We start from the raw sequence: 13,008 nt of genomic DNA on the forward strand, positions 1-13,008 counted from the left end.
CCACATTTAAGAAATTAATTATTAGACCCCAGTGGTGGAGGCGGGGCTTAGTGTTGTGGTAGGTGTGGCAAAGCAGTAAGTTAGAATGAAGTCAAAGCCATATGCCCTGTGTGGTGCTGGGATATCTACTACTGATTACATTGTACTAGGCCCCACAGTCGGCTTGTCTGTGGACATCGGCGATTTGACAGCTTTGGTGAATAGGTGATTTATTAACCAATCACTGCACTATGGCAGATATATTGCTACAGGGCGGCTGCTCTGCGCAAAATCACATGAATAGACGCGATTTTGCAGTTCTGGGTACAGAACAACCCCCTCCGAAGCGCCAGCTCTCATCTTCTGCAGGGAGAACCATACAGGGCGCTCCCAGTAATTCTACTGTCTTTTTCCGCCTCCGTTCCGCAATCCGCTCCCATCCACCCAGAGACCAGATCAACCCCCGCTCATATGTTCGTGGCTCCTCCTACCTGTGCAGGCTTCGTAGTCCATTGGTCCGTCTGTATGACACTCCACTGCGCCACATACGTGTTGATCCCAGCAGTGTCAGCACTCCTCTGAGCTAAAGCGACGCAGAGCGCTGAAAGACACTGATTGGTTGCTAGAGACGTGACGTCATTAGCAACCCATGCCACGCCCATTTTCACATGTAATGCCACGCCCCTGCCGAGTGTATTAGGCCACGCCCCTTACCCTTGCTTGCCCGTTTGTGCTGACTATCTGTGAAATCATTGTAATTGTAGATGATCAGTGTGTCACCAATAGTGCCGCTGATCTGAGTAGGAGGGAGGGACTGCTAATGACTTGTTCCTCCTCCTTTTCAGAGGGAGAGTAAACAGGAAGTGCAGGATCCCTAGAAGGAGTAAACGAATCACAGCACTGTACACAAGGAGCTCTGTACAGACAGCTGACAATCATCATCAACACACTGACATGTTACCTGCAGCATCTTCAAGAAGGCCGCTGATCAGTGTGTCCCCCTTCCAGCCTGCAGTGTGCAGCTCAGGTAATGATCACTGATTAGGGAACATCTCCCCTGGCTCTTGTCCCGCTGGGTTCCTTGTTTCTGTGTGTACACTAGCACTGCACACCGGAGGGGGACTACCGATCAGGAGACTTGTGGAAGACGCTGCAGCTGGCATTCCATGTGAGGGGGTCACACATCTCTACTGATGACTTTCAGCTGTTTATGATCAGAGTCCTGTGTGAGCCCTCCATGATTTATTTCATGCTTTCCTTTATGTTGCCTTTGCAGGATTTAGACTGGTCAGGCTGGCAGCTTCACATAGGTGTTAACCATTTACTGCCCTCCTAACTGTGCTTGAGCAATTGACTGGAAGATAGAAATTTCAACTGCTGCGGATTTCTGCCACTTTCTTATATTTTGCAAAACTGTCCACATATGCGCTGACTGGTGTTTTTCCAACACTGGGAGAACACTGGTCACTGCTAGAACACACTTGCAGCATGCTTGCAGTCTCCCGCGCCGTGTCCGCAGCCCCTGGCCGTCTCCCGCGCCGTGTCCGCAGCCCCTGGCCGTCTCCCGCGCCGTGTCCGCAGCCCCTGGCCGTCTCCCGCGTCCGCAGCCTCTGAATGTCTCCTATACTGTAACATGTCCGTAGTCCCTGACCATTTCTTGTACCGTGTCCGCAGCCTCTGAATGTCTCCTATATCACAGTATGTTGCAGTTCTGACCTGTGAAACTCCATGGCAAGCTTGATAGAGTGAGAAATGCATTTCAACTTTTATTTTTCAGCTCACACTCTAGCTTTGGTCACTCTGCTGGCTGCTGACCCCCCTTGGGTTGCTATGGCAACTCACTCTACAGCAAGCTCAGAGGAACTTTTATAAACAAACTGCTCCAACTTGCTAACTTCACTGTCGTTTGCCATCTTCAAGCGGTTGTAGTTTTTAAAAGTAGAAATCCTACAGCAAAGAGCTTTACATTGTGAGAATCACAAGACCCAGACCTACATTTTGATGCATAGTATGTCTCTGAAATATTAAAAATGAAGGCACAGTCGCAGTTTAAAAATGTCCCTTAAAAATTCAGGTGGCTGGGAATGGAGATTCAATGAATGTCAATGGGCGGCGTGAGTTGCAAACAAATGGTCATATTGTGAAAACTATCAGGACTATGGCTTAGCCGTGAACATTTGTAGTGGCAGCAGGGATAGCTGAACGTTTGATATAAGATTTGTGTAGGTGGGCTTGAAAATGAAGGAGTGATGGCAGTTTACAAATCTTATCCTGATTTTTCCTTTCACACTCTAGCTTTGTCAGCTCACACTCTAGTTGCGCCATTCATTCCTATGGGACAAATTTCATCACAAAAAACACCAATATTTCGTGAACCATTCGGCGAAACGTTCCACAAAGTAATAGCACACCAATCGGGAACAATCCGCATGTTTCGGTATATTACTGTCTGTAGTGTAAAAACTGTGGGAGGAGTTAGGGTGGTAAATTTGGCTATAATAATAAGTATATATGTGAGATAACAGTAGGTGGTCTGCCATGCAGGAACACTTAATAAAACAGCTAGTAAAACATTCGATTATTTCATGAAGACTGGTGACACACGTGATAAAAATTCTATAATAGGTGCATTTCTAAATAGCAAAAAGTCCAAAAATAAAGTGTTCAAAAGTATTTAAATAATAACAATTGGGATTGGGTGACATCTAGTGAAAAGTAAATCGGTGACAATCCTTCCTCCTAATGCACTGATCAGAAGCAAAGGATAAATGAGCTTTTGTAAAACAACTCCTCCAAAAGGTATAACCCCTCCATGGCCAGAATAGATGTATATCAGATACAGCTGGGCTCTATATGGAAGTCCCTCTGGACAAAGTATGACTTCTCCACGGCATAACTCGGCCACCGGTCTGATAAGGCTGAATCCTGGAGGGAGAAAGCTCACAATCCGGAGCCCAAGAGAAGCCACATATGGTGTAGAATTTTTTATTTATAAATTCATCCTTATTGGACGGGTGTCCGAGTTATGCCGTGGAGAAGTCATACTTTGTCCAGAGGGACTTCCATATAGAGCCCAGCTGTATCTGATATACATCTATTCTGGCCGTGGAGGGGTTATACCTTTTGGAGGAGTTGTTTTACAAAAGCTCATTTATCCTTTGCTTCTGATCAGTGCATTAGGAGGAAGGATTGTCACCGATTTACTTTTCACTAGATGTCACCCAATCCCGATTGTTATTATTTAAATACTTTTGGGCACTTTTATTTTTGGACTTTTTGCTATTTAGAAATGCACCGATTATAGGATTTTTATCACGTATGACTTTTATCACACGTCATCAGTCTTCATGATATAATTATTCTAGTGTTTTACTAGCCGTTTTATTATTTATGGTATACACATTAACACTGCAGCTTTTTTTTTTTTAATATATGTTTTTGAGGATGAAGTGGGTTTGTCTTTCTGTGCCAGCTGCTTGTGGATTTTCTTTTTGTGGTCACTGCATATTTTTTCACATTATTTTTTACCAAGTTGTTATGAGTTAAAGTGGAGTTCCAGCTGAAAAAAAAAAAATAAAGGTCAGCAGCTACTAAAACTGTAGCTGCTGACTTTTAAAATACAGACACCTACCTGTCCCTCAGTCCAGTGATGTCCTCACCACGGCTGGTTTCACCGGCCGTGTTCTCTCCCCGGCATCTTCAGTGTGGGCATTCGGCTGTGACAGCTTGTGGCTTTACAGCCGGGTGCCCACTGGGCTTGTGCGAGAAGCGCTGTGCTTTGTGAATGGCCCTGTAGTCTTCTGGGACCTGTCACGTGTCCCAGAAGGGTACGGCGAGAGAGGGGGGGAGGGCAGCTTCTGCTTCCGATCACCTGGGTGATAGCAGCGGAAGTGGGAGCGGGTACCTGTCAAATTCGAGTAACCACTCCCCAATGGGGAGCAGGGGATGAAGGCTTAAAGCAGACCTTTCCCTTTTGGGTGGAGCTCCGCTTTAAGTTCTGCTTTAAGGCTCCCTGCACACAAATATTGTTTTTTAAGCTCCTAGAAGCTATTAGCATTTTTTTCTGCTCCTAGAAGCTAAATAGTGTTCTCCTATGTGTCCATGCACACTAGGCTATTAGCATTTTTTGAGCTTCAGCGTCTAGAAGCAGAAAAAAAAATGTTTTTGTAGAGTTTTTAGAGTGTTTTTCCAGCTCCTAATTGTTACTAAACTGCTCCTAACACCTTCTTTTCTAGCTTTTGTTTCCCTCTGCATGAACTGTAAAAACACTCCTAAACACTTCTGAATGCTACTAAAAATGCTGTTACCAGTGTTTTTTATTCAGCGTTTTTTTTTATCTTCAAATAAATTGCTAGTGTGCATGGAGCCTAATGCTAAACTCCTGCCAAAAACCATATCTAGCTGTTTGCGCCTAAAAATGGAACACTAACGAAGTGTGTACAATGTGTGGCTTTTCCTGTGTTGTGTACTGCTATTACTTTAATTCCACCCCTCCCCCCATACAGTACAGTCAGCATCAAATGTCTGGTGCTGAAACTTACAGCTCCATCTGGAGTATTCGATTGGGCAGCTGGCCGCTCACTCGCTGTGCAGCTCAGCAATTCTGAAAACCTTTTGCATTCTTTTCAGTGAATGCCAAGTGCTTTGTGATTGGAGGAGGAGAGATTGTGATGCTCATCTGTACCTCCTCCAATCTCAGAATGCCTTGTATAGGAAAGCAAAATGTTATCAGAACGGATGGGCTGCAAAGCGGGCAATTTACTCTACAGGAGGAATAAAAGTAAAATTTACATACCACAGCAACAGCTGTACATTTCACACACTTCATTAGTATTCATTTGTTACAGTGCAAAGGGGCAATTTTTTAAAAATCAGTTTAGCTTTAATTACGAAGAGGGGATTTACCTCACTTTAGAGTGATTTTCTTTCATTTCCTGTAGTATTTATAGCTCAGGAAGCAAACAGAAATCTTACCAATGGGACACAGGTGGCGAAAAAAATCCTTTAACCACTTCCCGTCCGGCCCATGTACATAAACAGCCGGACGGGAGCAGTGCGCCTGCATTTACAGCCTGTGCGCGCTCCCCAGACACAGCGGAACGGCGATCGCTGTATGTACGGGACCTCTGTGTGAGGTCCCGATCATGTGATCACTGATTGGCCAATCAGTGATCACATGAATAGTAGTAAACAAGATGTCACTTGCTGACCTCATTGCTTACTACTTGTGAAATCTGTGAATGATCACAGAGGTCACATGGTACAAGGCTGTTGTGAATAGCCCTGTACTATGTGACAAGCTGTGACCAATCACAGCTCTCACAGTATTTCCCAATGGCTGCAAGAATGCAGTGAATGGCTGGGCATAGTTTGTAGCCTGTTTACTTATGGCAGCCAGGTGACTTTTCTTCATCATAAACTGAGAAATAACAGGTCATTGCATGCCCTAGCATTTGTGGTGTTCTTCTGCATGCGTGGATGGCAGGACCTGCTGGGACTTATCATTGTATATCTGATCTGACAGGTTGCTTTAACTACATGCAGAACTTTTTCATTTTAGGTTTGAATGAACTGGTGAAGTGTTAGACAACAATAAAACAAAAATAGTGGGTCTATGTCCCTGTTATAGAGATTTCTGATTGTCCTGTTTACCAGTGTCATTGGTAATGAAAGTGAGGGTAAATCCAAAATTTTGAGTTACCACCAGAACAGGAATAGAGGGGAGATCTTCCAATGGGGACCCTTGTTCCTTCTAATGGGACATAGATGGGAATTGAATCTCATTGTGTTTTTAACCCTCCCCCTACTCTATACTATAATTTTTGGCTTTAGGTCAGTGGTCTCCAAACTGCGGCCGAATGTGGCCCTTTGCTAGCCTTTATCTGGCCCTTGGGGCACTATTCCTCTGACACCAACAGTGGGGTATAATTCCTGCCCTGACACCAATGATGGGGTATTATTCATCCCACACATGCCAATGATGGAGCACTACTCTTCCTATTTCTGACCATCAACCCCGAGGCCATGTTTATTTTCACCAATGCTGGGCCTAGGACATTTTCTACCCCCACTGGCCATAATCTGGCCCCTCAAAAGTCTGAAGGACAGTAAACTGGCCCTTTTGTTTGAAAAGTTTGGAGACCCAGGCTTAAGGTAAACTTATTCACACTAAGTTGTGCTAAAATACAGAGAAAATAGATTTCCATGTGTTTTTTGCGCGTGTTGATCTGCGTTTTAATACACTTGTAAAATGCAGGTCATCACATAGACACATAAAAAAAACAATAGTTTTTTATGTGGACTGTTCATACTACAGCCCTGTGTTGAGCTGTGTCAAACCAACATGTTTCCATTTGAACGCACTGCAATACAGGTCAACGCAGCATTGTAGTGTGAACAGGACACATAAAAAGCAAAAGGCGCATAAAATGGATGGAAATGTACATCTGTTTTCCCAAAAGTTTAGCAGAAATCAGTGTAAATTCAGCCTTAAGATGGATTGCATGTTAATCTTAAAGCGGAGTTCCACTCAACCTATCAAAAAATAAAAGTCAGCAGCTACAAAAACTGTAGCTGCTGACTTTTAAAAAATAGCCACTTACCTGTCCCTCGGTCCCGTGGTGTGTCCCCCGCAGCTCGTTTCACCAGCCATCCTGTATTATAGGAGGCCGATATCTTCAGTGTGGGCACCCGGCTGTGATAGCTTGCGGCTTCACAACCAGGTACCCACTGTGCATGCGCGAGTAGCACTGCACTCGTGAATGGTCCTGTAGCCTTCTGGGACCTGTCATGTGTCCCAAAAGACCTCAAGGAGGGAGGGAGGACACCTAGGCGATCGGACCGGAAGTAGAAGCGGGTACCCGTCAAATTCGGGTACCCGCTCTTCAAAGGTGCCAATCTTTAATGGGGAGCGGGGGAGCAGTCCTTAAAGCAGAACTTCCCCTTTTGGGTGGGGCTCTGCTTTACCTTTTTTGTGATTTAAGGAAAGCATTTGATTTTGGTTTGTGTCTTATATTTACAGTCAGGTCCATAAATATTGGGACATCGACACAATTCTAACATTTTTGGCTCTATACACCACCACAATGGCTTTGAAATTAAACGAACAAGATGCGCTTTAACTGCAGACTGTCAGCTTTAATTTGAGGGTATTTACATCCAAATCAAGTGAACGGTGTAGGAATTACAACAGTTTGCATATGTGCCTCCCACTTGTTAAGGGACCAAAAGTAATGGGACAGAATAATAATCATAAATCAAACTTTCACTTTTTAATACTTGGTTGCAAATCCTTTGCAGTCCATTACAGCCTGAAGTCTGGAATGCATAGACATCTGCAGATGCTGGGTTTCATCCCTGGTGATGCTCTGCCAGGCCTCTACTGCAACTGTCTTCAGTTCCTGCTTGTTCTTGGGGCATTTTCCCTTCAGTTTTGTCTTCAGCAAGTGAAATGCATGCTCAATCGGATTCAGGTCAGGTGATTGACTTGGCCATTGCATAACATTCCACTTCTTTCCCTTAAAAAACTCTTTGGTTGCTTTTGCAGTATGCTTTGGGTCATTGTCCATCTGCACTGTGAAGCGGCGTCCAATGAGTTGTGAAGCATTTGGCTGAATATGAGCAGATAATATTCCCGAAACACTTCAGAATTCATCCTGCTGCTTTTGTCAGCAGTCACATCATCAATAAATACAAGAGAACCAGTTCCATTGGCAGCCATACATGCCCACGCCATGACACTACCACCACCATGCTTCACTGATGAGGTGGTATGCTTAGGATCATGAGCAGTTCCTTTCCTTCTCCATACTCTTCTCTTCCCATCACTCTGGTACAAGTTGATCTTGGTCTCATCTGTCCATAGGATGTTGTTCCAGAACTGTGAAGGCTTTTTTAGATGTCAATTGGCAAACCCTAATCTGGCCTTCCTGTTTCCAGGTCCCCTTGCATGACAAACCACTAGGAGTATTGACAAGATGCCCATCAAGAGCGAGGCTCTTTCTGTCCATACATCATACATCAGCATCAGAGGTTGGTCATCAGCTCTGAGGGAAGGGATTCGTCCCCGAAATGCTTTTTAGATACATGCTTTGTCTGTGAGTATGTTTTTATTATTTCATTCCTACAATAAACCTTGGATAATGCACTAGGTGTGTGCGCCACCTGTTTTCTCTCTATCCAGTGGCTGATTTCCCCGTCTGAGGAGGGCTGCACCCCTGGAACATTTTCTTTTGGTTGTCGCTGTCCTGGTACCCTTGGCTTCCCTTTTGGCTGTGCATATCCTGAGGCGCTGGAGAGTACATACGATATCCGATGATAGGAAGTGAGTAAAAATCTCCCCAGTGATGGCATAGGCAGCAGTTAATTAAAAAAAGTTTTAACCCTTTTCCACTGTTTACAAAACCTAAGTTTTGCCTGGAGTTCTACTTTAATAGTCTAACCTACAATTAGATGTGTGGCCAGGCTCAGCAGCTCTAATAAGACATTACTAGGCTTTTTTTTTCATCAGTGTACAAAATGCTGCTTCGAAGGGACTTTAGCATTGCATGGCACCCCAACCCACTCACACCGGATTCTAGAAGCTCCTACAATACCTCATTTGTTCTGATGCAAAACTTAATTTGCTTTCTTCCTTGGTAATGTACAATCATTATGTAACATGACTTTTTTTGATTGGACTATAAAATGTATTTTTCCTTTAATAAAAATATTTTATTTTGTAATGCAAACAGTAACACTATTTTCTACAACCAGAAAAAAAATTTACTTAAAGCAGAACTACACTGCCTCTGAGCAACACAAACTAAAAACACTATTTCATTCATTTTTAATATTCAAAGCAAACTCCTCCATCCATCTATGTCTCTATGCTTTAGTTTACTGAGAAATCACTTTGAAAAACACCTGCTAGCATTTCTGGCAGCAGCCATCTTGAATAAGGGCAGTAGCATTCCTGGAATCCATATTCCCTTAGCTTAGGCATGCAGGCAGGAGGATGTGCTTAGCTAAGAAAACGCCTCCTGAAGACACCTGAAATGTATAACATCATTTGCCTGAACATAGAACCCTATCTATTTACTAATGGTAGCAGCATAAGAATTACAAAAATGCAGTGTTGATTGGGAGAGTGAAGTTCCGCTTTAAGGTGGATTTCCAGAAAAACTGAATGTCCTCTGTTGGTGTTTAACCTTCCATTCAATACAGGTGATCCCTTCTCCCATACATTGCTCCTGACCTCTGACCTGTCATTTCCAGCCCCATCTTCTGGTTAGACCTGGTACTACTATGTGATCTTACAATGAGAGGCTCCATGGGTTGATTTGGATTTCAGTTAAACATTATTGGAAACGGGAAGATTAGAGGAGAAGTCCTGGTCTATTGGGAGGGGCCCCAGACAAATAGGTCATTTTTTTTTCTCTGGGAAAACTCTTTTAAAGGAAACCTGTACCAAGAGGAAAAAACAGGAGCTGTCGTTACCACTAGTGGTCCTGCTGTCTCCTACTTCAGTATCTTGTTATGGACCCTGAAATGAGCATACAAATTAGGACTCACATGGCCCCTGTACTGCAGGAAGGAGGCATTTGTTTTTGTACCTGTATCCACAGCTGTCTATGGATATGAATGCAGCAGCTGCATGACCACATACCCCATGTCAAACTTTGACACGGATGCATGGGGTCTGCAACACCAAATGCAGATGCTTTTTTGCAGCAGATTAATTTTGCATTTCTATACATTAAAGGAACACGAGAGTTGTTTGAAACAGGTGAAACTGCAGGTTAAACGCACCTGTCAGTGAATTCTGAATGATCTCAGAAGTAAAATCAGAAAACAGCACTAAAGCCAAATATAAAATAAATACAATAACATAAAACATAATAATTTGTGATATATAAAAGTGAGATACAAAGTCCTTTCACAATCCATATAGTATTAAAGGTCCCAAAAAGTGAAAAACGTGAAAGAAAAAAAAAATCCAGCTTGTCCCCAATGACATTTTTTTTTTGCTGAAACGCATTGGGCGTGGCCACAATGTAACATGATCTGACACGCCCGCCGACCAAAGCCTGGTACAGTTTCAGCCTGCTACTTTGGAAGTTAATGTGCTTTGTGCAGTTTTGGAGTTTGCTTTTGATGTGACATGTATACTGTTACTTAGTGACTGTGCATATACAGTTGTGTTCAAAATAATAGCAGTCAGACATCACTAACCTGATCAATCACTGTTTTTGGTAGAAATGATATTTCTACATGGCAAATAATTTACTAGCAGGTGTAGTAGAGTAATAGAAATCCAACAGACCCAACAGTCATGACATGCATGCTGCTGATTCTGTGTAATTGAATCACTAATTGAAAGGGGCATGTTCAAAATAATAGCAGTGTGGAGTTCTATTAGTGAGGTCATTCATTCTTTGATAAACAGGTGGCAATTATTGCTCTTATTTAAGGAAGGAAGGCAGCAAATGTTGTACATGCTGGTTACAGTGCATTTCTCTCTGAAATTCTGAGGAAAATGGGTCATTCCAGACATTGTTCAGAACAGCGTACCTTGATTAAAAAGTTGATTGGAGAGGGGAAAACATATAAAGAAGTGCAGAAAATTATAGGCTGCTCAGCTAAAATGATCGCAAATGCTTTAAAATGGCATCCAAAACCTGAAAGACGTGGAAGAAAGCGAAAAACTACCATTTGAATGGATAGAATAGCCAAAATGGCGCGGACTCAGCCAACAATCAGCTCCAGGAAGAATAAAGAAGGTGTAAAGTTACCTGTGAGTACTGTTACAATTAGAAGACGCCTATGTGAAGCCAAGCTATCTGCAAGAAGCCCCCGCAACGGCCCACTGTTGAAAAAAAACACATGCTGAAGAGGTTACAATTTGCCAAAGAGCACATTGACTGGCCTAAAGAGAAATGGCGCAACATTTTGTGGACTGATAAAGGAAGATTGTTATTTTTGGGTCTAGTGGCCGGAGACAGTTTGTCAGACGACCCCCAAACACTGAATTCAAGCCACAGTACACTGTGAAGACAGTGAAGCATGGTGGTGCAAGCATCATGATATGGGGATGTTTCTCATACTACGGTGTTGGGCCTATTTATCGCATACCAGGGATCATGGATCAGTTTGAATACATCAGAATACTTGTAGAGGTCATGCTGCCTTATGCTGAAGAGGAAATGCCCTTGAAATGGGTGTTTCAACAAGACAATGACCCCAACCAATAAACGTGCAACATCTTGGTTCCAGACCAACAAAATTGACGTTATGGAGTGGCCAGCCCAATCCCCGGATCTTAATCCAATAGAAAACTTGTGGGGTGACATCAAAAATGCAGTTTCTGAGGCAAAACCAAGAAATAGAGAAGAACTGTGGAATGTAGTCCAATCATCCTGGGCTGGAATACCTGTTCACAGGGGCCAGAAGTTGGGGGACTCCATGCAACACAGATGTACAGCATTTCTCAGAAACAGTGCTTATACAACCAAATATTCATTAAGTGATTCAAAGGAAAGCAAAATCTTCAAACATTTTTCAGTTTATATAGTGAATGTTTGAGTTTGTAAAGAAGAATACAAACACTGCTATTTTTTTGAACAGTCTAATATTCACTTTTCTTCAATTTTTTTTAGAGGAACAACACAAATGTGATATATTTTTCTTCATGTTTTGATTTGGAATAGAATGTGTAGTGTTCCCAATGCATTTGTGTGTATGGAAATAAAAGCTATTAGAAGGATTTTGAGCTTTATTCACTTTTATCAACACACTGCTATTATTTTGAACACAACTGTGTATATTTAAACTGGTGTCTCTTAGTGGTTTTTACATACTACACTATGGGATTTTTATCTTTCCCAAACTTCTAATGCTGGCAGAGATTCCAATGGAGGACGTACCTTATGCCTGAAGAATTGTGGTTAAAGGATATGTCTAAGCGCTTTTGGCCATTTACATTCTAATAGTCCACATTGTCTGGTAAGAGGCTCCCGAAATGGTGTCACTTAGTGGTGGATGCACGTTCTATCAGGAAGTTGGAGTGCGGGGACACCTTCAGTATTATATGGATTGTGAAAGTACTTTTTCTTGATTTCACATTTTACTTTTTTGGGACCTTTTAGTACTATGGATTGTGAAAAGACTCTTTGTATCTCACATGTTTTTTTTCACTTTTTTTGTGATTTAACTTTTATATATCATGAATTGTTATTGTATTTATTTTATATTTGGATTTCTGATTTTATGTTTATCTATTGGTATCACAAATGCATTTCTACTTCTTGTGTTGAGGCCATCAACACAAGCCCATAGCTACAGGCCCCTAAGAAGTCAGAACCTCTGATCTACATACCGTATTTTCCGGCGTATAAGACGACTGGGCGTATAAGACGACCCCCCTACTTTTCCTGTTAAAATATAGGGTTTGGGCTATACTCGCCGTATAAGACTACCCCCCTCTTCCAACCAATCACGGCAAGCAATGTACCAGTATTTTCTGTGCACACTGTGCACACTGCATACAAAGCCTGCTTGGATTGGGTGGGTCAGCTCTCCCTGCCTGCCCAGCCCTGACTGTCTCCAAGATACCATAAATTGCACAGAACTGCCACAGACATTATAATATTAATAATTACCGTATCTCATAGCAGTTAAGGGGACAAGGTCGGATGCAGCAGTACCATACCGGTACTTCCGAGCTGACACTTCTGCACATGTCTAGGGCAGCAGTAGACGATCACTGATCACCATTCCTCGCAGAACTGCATGAGACGTCGGATGCAGCCGTTCAGTGCTCGATTGATCGTGACTGAAACTGTGACATGCGCAGAATCACTGTGTATCCCTTCTCTGCATATCACAGTTTCAGTCAAGCTCAATCGAGCACTGCTGCATCCGACGTCTCATGCAGTTCTGCGAGCTACGGTGATCCGCGATCGTCTACTGCTGCCGAAGACATGCGCAGTAGCGTCAACCCGGAAGTACGGTAAGGTTTCAGCACAGCACCCGGCGTATAAGACGACCCCC

General features: G+C 43.0%; 1 protein-coding gene and 1 long non-coding RNA gene across 4 annotated transcripts in view; one reads left to right on the forward strand and one right to left on the reverse strand.

Moving 5' to 3' along the window:
* The window catches only part of LOC149433999 (coiled-coil and C2 domain-containing protein 1B-like), a 126,317-nt gene extending 125,558 nt beyond the window's left edge, over positions 1-759 (reverse strand). For 2 of the 3 annotated variants that reach the window (XM_089664239.1, XM_089664238.1), the window contains exon 1: positions 471-759. The gene's annotated coding sequence lies outside the window, so the exon portion shown is untranslated. The remainder of the gene's footprint in view (positions 1-470) is intronic. The other variant, XM_089664240.1, reaches the window with a different exon arrangement.
* Positions 97-8,708, forward strand: LOC149434000 (uncharacterized). The gene is made up of 2 exons (XR_016308825.1): positions 97-1,006; positions 7,918-8,708. It is a non-coding gene; the product is annotated as an uncharacterized LOC149434000 (long non-coding RNA).
* Positions 8,709-13,008: the final 4,300 nt, after the last annotated feature.

Source organism: Staurois parvus, unplaced genomic scaffold (genome assembly GCF_062004578.1).
Source record: "Staurois parvus isolate SC_StPar_1 unplaced genomic scaffold, SC_StPar_1.0 ptg001864l, whole genome shotgun sequence".
NCBI classification, from domain to species: Eukaryota; Metazoa; Chordata; class Amphibia; order Anura; family Ranidae; genus Staurois; species Staurois parvus.